Raw genomic sequence first — 11184 nt, 5'->3', positions numbered from 1 at the left:
CTTCCTCCATATGTGGAGATGTATTGTTCTTAATTGCTTCTGACAATGCATTTTAAATCCATTCTATTGTATTTCCAAGTAGACTTTGTTTAGTTACATAACATTTATGCTCTAGCATAGAAACATGTAGGTTAAATTTTCAAAGCAAATCTGGTTCAATAGTTTAGTTTGTCATAGTTCTGAGAATTAAAAAAATATATATTATGTATGTATTGTGATAAAAATCCTGGTATTTCTGTTCTAAAAAACATATTGATAACATTGCTGGCATTAGTTTCACTAAGCCGAAGTATGACAGCATGATCACTCAACAAAACCGTCAATCTAGCTTCTACTGTATAACAGCAGAGTTTAATTGAATTAAAATAGGTCTAATCCAAGTGTGCATGACGTCATTGCATTCAAATAAATACATTTGTGACAAAAAGATGCAGCTGATGTTATGGATGGTGGGAAAGTGGTCTGTGAGTTGGCTTAGCATTACCCCCACTTGCAAAACAAATTGGACATGCAAATGAAGAATGGATTATCATTTAGAGTATGATAACAAGGGTCATACAACTTCCATCCTTTTGCAGTCAACAATACTAAGGCTATATATGTTTAGCTGAGTATACAAACCTATCACGTTTCAAGGTAAGACCCAATGTTGAATTAACAACAGTTTATTTATCCAACAGGGGCAGGCAAAAGACAGGTCAAGGGCAGGCAGGGGTCAGTAATCCAGGTAGGTGGGGAAAAGGTACAGCACAGCAGGCAGGCTCAGGGTCAGGGTACGCAGAGGTCAGTAATCCAGATAGGTGGGGAAAAGGTACAGCACAGCAGTCAGGGTCAGGGCAGGCAGAAAAGGTCAAAACTAGAAAAGTTGGGCGACACCTGGAGGGGGGGGTGGAGACAATCACAAAGACAGGTGAAACAGATCAGGGTGTGACACAAACCTTAACCTCAGATTGTAGAGTCCTTATTCTTTCTTGAAACATTGTAGGAAAACTGAGCTTATGATTCCACCAAATATTGATATGCTTATCTTCAGTTCCAGTTACCTTATAATAGAGTACATACAGTAGCTGAGAGGGTCAAAGTTACACTATATATACAAACGTATGTGGACACCCCTTCAAATGAATTGATTCGGCTATTTCAGCCACACCCGTTGCTGACAGATGTATAAAATCAATCACACAGTCATGCAATCTCCATAGACAAACATTAGCAGTAGAATGGCCTTACAGAAGAGCTCAGAAACGTTCAGCATAGCACCATCATAGGATGCCACCTATCCAATAAGTCAGTTGGTGAAATTTCTGCCGTGCTTGAGCTGTCCCGGTCAACTGTAAGTGCTTTTATTGTGAATTGGAAACGTCTAGATGCAACAACTGCCCAGATGCAAAGTGGTAGGTCACACAAGCTACAGAATGAGAATGGGACCGCCGAGTTCTGAAGCGTGTAGCACGTAAAATGCTTCTGTCCTCGGTTGCAACACTCACTACTGAGATCCAAACTGTCTCTGGAAGCAACATCAGCACAAGAACTGTTCGTCGGGAGCTTTATGAAATGGGTTTCCATGGCCGAGCAGCTGCACACAAGCCTAAGATCACCATGCTTTGGCTGGAGTGGTGTAAAGCTTGCTGCCATTGGTCTCTGGAGCAGTGAAAACGTGTTCTCTGAAGTGATGAATCACGCTTCACCATCTGGTAGTCCGACGGACGAAACTGGGTTTGGCGGATGCCAGGAGAACGCAACCTGCCCGAATGCATAGTGCCAACTGTAAGGTTTGGTGGAGGAATAATGGTCTGGGGCTATTTTTCATGGTTTGGGTTAGGCCCCGTAGTTCCAGTGAAGCGAAATCTTAATGTACAGCATACAATGACATTCTAGAGGAGTGTGCTTCCAACTTTATGGCAACAGTTTTGGGAAGGTCCTTTCTTCTTTCAGCATGACAATGCCCCTGTGCATAAAGCAAGGTTTTGTTCAGAAAATATTTTTTGGAGATCGGTGTGGAAGAACTTGACTGGCCTGTCCTCAACCCCATCTAACAACTTTGGAATGAATTGGAGCGCCGACTGCGAGCCAGGCTTAATCGCCCAATATCAGTGCCCGACCTCTGCTCTTTTGGCTGAATGGAAGCAAGACATCGTAAGAATGTCACAAAATCTAGTGGAAATCCTTTCCAGAAGAGTGGAGGCTGTTATAGCAGCAAGGGGGCACCGACTCCATATTAATGTTCATGATATTGGAATGAGATGTTTGACATGCAGGTATCCACATACTTTTGGTCATGTAGTGTATTTCCGAATGGAGTAAAGGTCCTCAAATTGCTTTGGAATTAGACTGTTACACTGATGTTTTACGTGGCAGGACTGTTAGCCCAGCGCACAACCCCCAGCCTGGGGAACCAGGGAGATCCTTGCCCGATCTGAAGTATCTGGCTGGATGCAAATGCAGAGCAAAAAACTAACAACAATAAAAATCTTGAATAAATTCAAATTAATTTGTAGGATAAAGTGCTCTTGCACTACCATTAAATATGTTGTGAGGGCAAAAGTATCTATTCACCTTATTTGTTGGCTATGTAACAATTATTTACTTAACAAACAGTAAGATATTTCTGTCCTGCTAATGCTGTGTGTTTTATGGTCTCCACTCTAGCACCCTGCAGCTAGTCTGGGTGTTGAGGAAATGGGTTCTACTAGAGATAGCTTGAAGCTGACAATTGATTTGTGTTGGTGATAAAAACCAAAAAGCAAGCATTCTATAGACAAGATGTGGTGTGTGTGACTCTGGAGCCTGGAAGAGTTAAGAACAATGCCTCATTGTCTCATCTTCCTGGCGTCTGGGAAACTAAGTAAAAGACCGTCCTGTGTAGATAACCAAGGTGGCTTATGGGAAGGTTAGAAGTGACTGACTAAGCAATCTTGGTATCAGCTATATAAAAACTGTGCATCGTCTGTAAAGGCTAGACTCTCAGCCTAACAGTCAGTCAAGACTGGTGGGCTGACGGTCTCATTATTGCAATAATGAATTGATATTAAATAAAGATGATTGTTTGAAGAAATGATCAAGACCAAGTCTCTCTCTCTACTGAATTTCCACGACAATGTTCTATTCTGTCTTTGTAGGATAAAATGCATTTCATACATACGAACACATTTTAGACAAGGAGCACATTTACCGTACTGTACTATATTGTACTGTACTGAATTACACTCTACTGCACTGAACTATATTCATGTTTACTCTACTGGGGCCTCATTTATAATCGTTGTGTAAATTTTACACTAAATATCTGCTTGCATCATTTCTGAAAAGAGATTATAAACTTGGCGCATACCACACATACACAGCTTTACCGTTTTAAATCAGACCTGTTGAGCATTATAACTCAGCCTTAAAAAGGGACATCACTTACTCAGCTTTTATGGTGACAATAACGACATTATTTGCTATATAGGGCCTAGCCTACTTTGGAAGTCTTGGAATCAGGCCAAGACAGTATCTAAAGGGAATAGAAATGGCAAACGTAATCAAATGTCTCTGGAGGTGTTGGCAAAATATTTTTTACTTTTACAGTGGCACTTGAAAATTGTTAAGGACATGTAAACAGATTGTTTTAATTAAATAATGCTTTGCGTTTACTTTTTCCCGAACCTAAATATGCTGCACTGCCTGCGAATTCTGAAACTTTGTCTAGAACAGTATGTCTATTCTAAAAAAAAATACAGTAGGCCTCCACACTTCAATGCAAAATATCAACTGTCTGTTAAATTCTACTGTATGTTATAAATCACACTACAGATTTTTTATTTTACTTAACCAGGCAAGTCAGTTAAGAACAAATTCTTATTTTCAATGGCGGCCTAGGAACAGTGGGTTAACTGCCTGTTCAGGGGCAGAATGACAGATTTGTACCTTGTCAGCTCAGGGATTTGAACTTGCAACCTTGCGGTTACTAGTTCAACGCTCTAACCACTAGGCTACCCTGCCACCCCATAGAGTAACATAAAAAATCAAAACGTTTTGGAAAACTCTGTTTATTCAGTTTTACACACATAAGACAACACAATAAACAATATACTCAGCTAGGAAAAAGAAAAACAGTAGCTTTAAAGATACCGTACTTTAGACAAGTTAAACACACTGGGCAGAAGGGTACTGAGGTTAAAGGGCAATCTGTAGTCAATACAGGAACAGAGTGGTCACCTTTCTATTCTGTAAACAGAAGAGGGAAAGGGATGGAGAAATGCAACCACTTACATTCACAGTCAGTCATGACCACAGACTGACCATCCACTGGACCAAAATTAACATTTACAATGTTATTATTATTATTATTATTTTTACAATGTAAGTGTAAACCAAATAAAAAACAGGGCAAAACAAGCTCACATATTGGGCTCTGACAGAGCAAGAGGAATAAGGCATCCACAAATCACATTCAATAAGAATCAATAGGCACATCACCAACCTCAAAGTCCTCCCAAAAAACCCACAAAGAAATGCTCCTCCAACCAGCCTTATTTTTTGTTTTGATAAGAATGCCATCAGAGGGTGGACTGATCAAAGTAAGGCTGTTTGTTGTTATGTTTGGAGCCCAAGCATCATAAAACAGTTTGTGGTTGCCACGTTTATTGAATTGCATTTTTTAAATTTCAGACAGCACAACACAGCTCCCACCCAATATTTATACGAGGGAAGGCAGGTGTGCATGATAGATGGCAGGAATGTGTGATGCAGGGTAATCTGGCGCCCTCAAGCGCCAGGGGAAGGGAAGAGCAGGAGCAGGCGTGACAGGTAGGCCAGTTGATAACAAGTTCTCATTTACAACTGCGACCTGGCCAAGATAAAGCAAAGAGTTTACGGTCTAGCCAGACACCTGGGTATTTGTAGTTCTAAGTCACATATTCTAAGTCAGAACCATCCAGAGTAGTGATGCTGGACGGGTGGGGGCAGCGATCAGTTGAAGAGCATGCATTTAGTTTTACTTGCATTTAAGAGCAGTTGGAGGCCACTGAAGGAGAGTTGTAATGGCATTGAAGCTCGTCTGGAGGTTTGTTAACAGAGTGTCCGAAGAAGGGCCAGAAGTATACAGAATGGTGTCGTCTGCGTAGAGGTGAATCAGAGAATCACCAGCAGCAAGAGCAACATCATTGATATATACAGAGAAAAGAGTCAGCCTGAGAATTGAACCCTGTGGCACCCCCATAGAGACTGCCAGAGGTCCGATTTGACACACTGAACTCTGGTGAACCAGGCGAGGCAGCCATTTGAGAAACCAAGGCTGTTGAGTCTGCCAATAAGAATGGCCTTGGCCAGGTCGATGAATACGGCTGCACAGTATTGTCTTTTATCGATGGTGGTTATGATATCGTTTAGGACCTTGAGCGTGGCATGACCAGCTCAGAAACCAGATTGCATACCGGAGAAGGTACGGTGGGATTCGAAATAGTCGGTGATCTGTTTGTAGTCCCATTCAATGAGGTAAAAAGCTTTTCCCCCAACACTGGAGAGTACAGTATATTCATAAGGCGTCTAATATTGAAAACGAATGCCTATTTCTCATAAAGCCAGTTTGTTCAGAGTGTATTACTTGGTGCAGCGAGCCTTCCATTCGGATGGCTAAGAGGTTGGCTAGGATTTTGTAATCATAGTTTAAAAGCGAGATTGGGTGATAAGATCCACATCCAAGGGGTCCTTGTTTTTGAAGCCTGATAAAGACTAGGCGGTAGCTTTGATGTATTAAGGCGCTCTGCAAATAATCGAGACAGGAATGGGCAAACCAAATTTGTTTGGAAAACCGTCCGGACCCGGTGATTCACCACTTTCATTGTGGACACTGCAGTTGCAATTTCCTCAGGTGTAAATGGTTCTTCTTAACCGCCATGGGAGTCTGTATCAATTGAAGGCATATTCAGACCATCGAAGAACGAATCAATCAACAAAGGGGCTTGAGGAGATTCAGAGGTGTACAGCACAGAGTAAAATTATTTGAATTGATCATTCATCTCTTTATGTAGAACTGTGGTAGCACCAGACAGGGTCTTTAATTGTGGGATTAAACATGAGGCCTCAGATTTACGGATATGATGTGCAAGGAGTTTACTGGCCTTGTCTACACTCTGTATCAAGCTTGTAATTGTTCAGCTTGTCTGGTAGAGAGCTCTTCAAATTCAGATTGGAGTAGCTGGCGTTCTGAAAGAGATTTAGAGGAAGGATGTGTAGCATATTTCTCATCCAATGTAGCGAGCTTTGTTTTGTAGGCTGTATAAGAAATAATTTGGCCACGTAGGTATGCTTTGAGGGACTCCCATATGGAAGAGCAGGACATACCTGGGGACACGTTTATTGTATTGATTCTGTTTACGGTAGTTTATGGTTATTAAACTCGACCGTTGTAAATCAGTTTCCGCTCTCCTGCGCCTGACTTCTCTGCCGCCAGTAGCATCACATTACATTAGGTTGTAAATTAAATATTGTCTACTTGAGGAATTTGACGTTCCAGTATTCAGACAAAGCCTACAAACGTCAATGGACGTGAACTGTTAGTTCTACCATTAAACTGCGCTTTGGATCAGTATAAATCCATCACAGTCAGAAAAGGTGAGGAATGTATTTTGCAATGATCACGGAAATTAAATAAGAATAGGAAATAGATGCATATTTCTAATTATTTTAGAATGCAAAGATAAAATAGATATTCTCACTAAAGGCAAATGATTGCATTGCTATTATATTTAGTTGCCTGTTTTTTGTTGTTGTTATGAAGTGTCATCATATATCCATCCCTTCACAAGGCTCCCACTCGGCAAAAACTGGCTGAACCAACGTTGTTTCCCCATCATTTCAACAAACAAATCCAATGTGATGATGTTGAATCAACGTGGAAAACTGATTGGATTTGCAAAAAGTCATCAATGTAAGGCAATTTCTTATTTCTTTCACCAAACTTTTAACCTAAATCCAATGCCATGGTATTCTTTATTATTTTTCAAGTTGAATTCCCATTAGTTGACATCTCAACCCAATCTAAATCAAAACTAGACGTTGAACTGACATCTATCTGTCCCCAGTGAGCTACTACTAGGTAACTAGGCTACTTTTGCCTTAATTGCAATGCAATACTTTAACCACTAGAAACTGTCTCAAGTTTGCGTGACTATAAGCACATTATCATGTCAAGTTAAATTTTTATAAATGGCAACTTTTGCGTGCATGTTTTGGGCCATATGTTGAGGCCCCAGGATCATATTTTTATCCATTTAAACTGGTTTTGGTCTGGACTTGGTCTTGATCCACTGGTCCTTGGTCTAGGTCTGGATCAAAATGGTTCCGGTTTTGACTTAATCTCTGGTACTCAAACCAATTTTAAACTTTGGAATTCATGTAGGTAATGGTGCTCCACCAAATTGGAAGTATTCCACCTAGCTTGGAAAGACAGTACTGTGCAAAATCGAAGTAAAAAAGCTGCATTCCCCAAGTAAAGATGACCTTCACTTCAGCAGTGATGAATTCATGAACTTCTTCGATGAAAATATCATGATCATTAGAAAACACATTACGGACTGCACTATGAATATGCATATTTTTTCAAAACCCAGTTGTCCTGTGTCTGCACAGAACTGTCAGGACCTTAGATCAACGGAGACACTAAACATTTTTAATCCTGTAGCTCTCGACACAATCACTTAAATAGTCATTGCCTCTAAACCTTCCAGCTGTCTTCTGGACTCTATTCCAACCAAACTACTGAAAGAGCTGCTTCCTGTGCTTGGCCCTCCTATGTTGAACATAATGAATGGCTCTCTATCCACCGGATGTGTACCAAACTCACTAAAAGTGGCAGTAATAAAGCCTCTCTTGAAAAAGCCAAACCTTGACCCAGAAAATATAAAAAACTGCCTATATCAAATCTTCCATTCTTCTAAATTTTTTTAGAAAAGGCTGTTGCACAGCAACTCACTGCCTTTCTGAAGACAAACAATGTATATGAAATGATTCAGTCTGGTTTTAGACCCCTGAGACTGAGACTGCACTTGTGAAGGTGGTAAATTACCTTTTAATGGCGTCAGACCGAGGCTCTGCATCTGTCCTCGTGCTCCTAGACCTTAGTGCTGCTTTTGATACCATTGATCACCACATTCTTTTGGAGAGATTGAAACCTAAATTGGTCTATACGGACAAGTTCTGGCCTGGTTTAGATCTTATCTGTCAGAAAGACATCAGTTTGTCTCTGTGAATGGTGTGTCCTCTGACAAATCAACTGGTTCCTTTTAGGACCACTATTGTTTTCACTATATATTTTACCTCTTGGGGATGTCGTTAGAAAACGTAATGTTAACTTTCACTGCTATGTGGATGACACACAGCTGTACATTTCAATGAAACATGGTGAAGCCGCAAAATTGCCCTCGCTAGAAGCCTGTGTTTCAGACATGGGGAAGTGGATGGCTGCAAACTTTCTACTTTAAACTCGGACAAAACAGAGATGCTTGTTCTTGGTCCCAAGAAACAAAGAGATCTTCTGTTGAATCTGCCAATTAACCTTGATGGTTGTACAGTTGTCTCAAATAAAACTGAAGGACCTCGGCGTTACTCTGGATCCTGATCTCTCTTTTGACGAACATATCAAGACTGTTTCAAGGGAAGATTTTTTTCCATCTACGTAACATTGCAAAAATCAGAAACTTTCTGTCCAAAAATGATGCAGAAAAATTAATCCATGCTTTTGTTACTTCTTGGTTAGACTACTGCAATACTCTACTTTCCGGCTACCCGGATAAAGCACTAAATAAACTTCAGTTAGTGCTAAATATGGCTGATAGAATCCTGACTAGAACCAAATTATTTGATCATATTACTCCAGTGCTAGCCTCCCTACACTGGCTTCCTGTTAAGGCAAGGGCTGATTTCAAGGTTTTACTGCTAACCAACAAAGCATTACATTGGCTTGCTCTTACCTATCTTTCCGATTTGGTCCTGCCGTACATACCTACACGTACGCTCCGGTCACAAGACGCAGGCCTCCTAATGTCCCTAGAATTTCTAAGCAAACAGCTGGAGGCAGGGCTTTCTCCTATAGAGCTCAATTTTTATGGAATGGTCTGCCTGCACATCTGAGAGACGCAGACTCGGTCTCAACCTTTCAGGCTTTACTGAAGACTAATCTCTTCAGTAGGTCCTATGATTGAGTGTAGTCTGGCCCAGGAGTGTGAAGGTGAATGGAAAGGCTCTGGAGCAACGAACCACCCGTCACGTGAGTGCGTTGAGTCACTGACGTGATCTTCCTGTCTGGGTTGGCGCCCCCCCTTGGGTTGTGCCATGGCAGAGATCTTTGTGGGCTATACTCAGCCTTGTCTCAGGATGGTAAGTTGGTGGTTGAAGATATCCCTCTAGTGGTGAGGGGGCTGTGCCTTGGCAAAGTGGGTGGGGTTATATCCTGCCTGTTTGGCCCTGTCCGGGGGTATCATCGGATGGGGCCACAGTGTCTCCTGACCCCTCCTGTCTCAGCCTCCAGTATTTATGCTGCAGTAGTTTATGTGCCGGGGGGCTAGGGTCAGTCTGTTATATCTGGAGTATTTCTCCTGTCTTATTCGGTGTCCTGTGTGAATTTAAGTATGCTATCTCTAATTTTCTCTTTCTTTCTTTCTCTCTTTTTCTCTCTCTCTCGGAGGACCTGAGCCCTAGGACCATGCCCCAGGACTACCCGGCATGATGACTACTTGTTTTCCTCAGTCCACCTGGCCGTGCTGCTGCTCCAGTTTCAACTATTCTGCCTGCGGCTATGGACCTGTTCACCGGACGTGCTACCTGTCCCAGAACTGCTGTTTTCAACTCTCTAGAGACAGCAGGAGCGGTAGAGATACTCTCAATGATCGGCTATGAAAAGCCAACTGACATTTAGTCCTGAGGTGCTGACTTGTTGCACCCTCAACAACCACTGTGATTATTATTAATTTACCATGCTGGTAATTTATGAACATTTGAACATCTTGGCCATGTTCTGTTATAATCTCCACCTGGCACAGCCAGAAGAGGACTGGCCACCCCTCATAGCCTGGTACCTCTCTAGGTTTCTTCCTAGGTTTTTCCTAGCCACCATGCTTCTACACCTGCATTGCTTGCTGTTTGGGGTTTTAGGCTGGGTTTCTGAACAGCACTTTGAGATATCAGCTGATGTAAGAAGGGCTATATAAATACATTTGATTTGATAAATTATGACTTCAACTGCAAGAAGTACAGATTTGTCTACATGACTTGTGTTGCAGTGGCAACTAAGGTAAAGGTCACTGGGATTTGAATTTAGGTCTTTGTGAACATAACTGCATGTGTCGCTTATCTAATATTTTGTTAACTATACTTAACTTTTATAAATAGGTCATGAAGTTGGACACTGAGACAAAGGAGAGGACTGAATGGAGTGAGGAGAACTGCTGGCCATCAGAGCCTGTGTTCATTCCAAGACCCAACGGAGAAGGAGATGATGATGGTGAGATTGCTTTACATGGTCCTCAAATCTTAAATATATGAAGACTTATGTTTTGATTACAATGGCCAGACACTCACACTGTATGCTGAATAAAGTTATAATTTCAATGAAAGTCTGTCTATCATATTACACCTACAATATTCTAACAAAATGTCTCTTATGTCCAGGTGTGGTCTTGACAACAGTCATCAACTCCAATCCAGGGGAATCTCGCTTCATCTTAGTGCTGGATGCAAAGTCTTTCAAGGAGGTAGCTCGAGCATATGTTAATGCAGAGCTTCACATGGACATGCATGGATACTTCATCCCAAAGGAAAATTAGTCTGACAAAGCAATGATTTACTCAGAGAGTAGTCTACTACCCTCTACAAAGAAAGAGACACCATGGGAAACAATATGGATAGTATTAGAAACTCTAAATACCAAAGTGCCTTGTAAACATTATCTAAACAATGTGCTACATTTTGCTACATTTTGCACAACACATGATGTGAGCAGTTATCTGTGGACTAATGCCAGTGTAGTCTGTAGTCTTATCTCAAGGGAAACCATAATGAATATCCTCAAAATCATCTACATATACCATGAAATATTTTTATGAAAATGTTTGTTTTGCTACCTATTTAATTATGTGATTGGTGTGTTATATACTTATGTATTTTTTTGTCCTGTATAGGATTGTCAAGGAAAACCCTTATAAT

Source organism: Oncorhynchus keta, chromosome 2 (genome assembly GCF_023373465.1).
Source record: "Oncorhynchus keta strain PuntledgeMale-10-30-2019 chromosome 2, Oket_V2, whole genome shotgun sequence".
NCBI classification, from domain to species: Eukaryota; Metazoa; Chordata; class Actinopteri; order Salmoniformes; family Salmonidae; genus Oncorhynchus; species Oncorhynchus keta.
The sequence above is the reverse complement of the archived record's forward strand: the minus strand, read 5'-3'. Positions refer to the sequence as shown.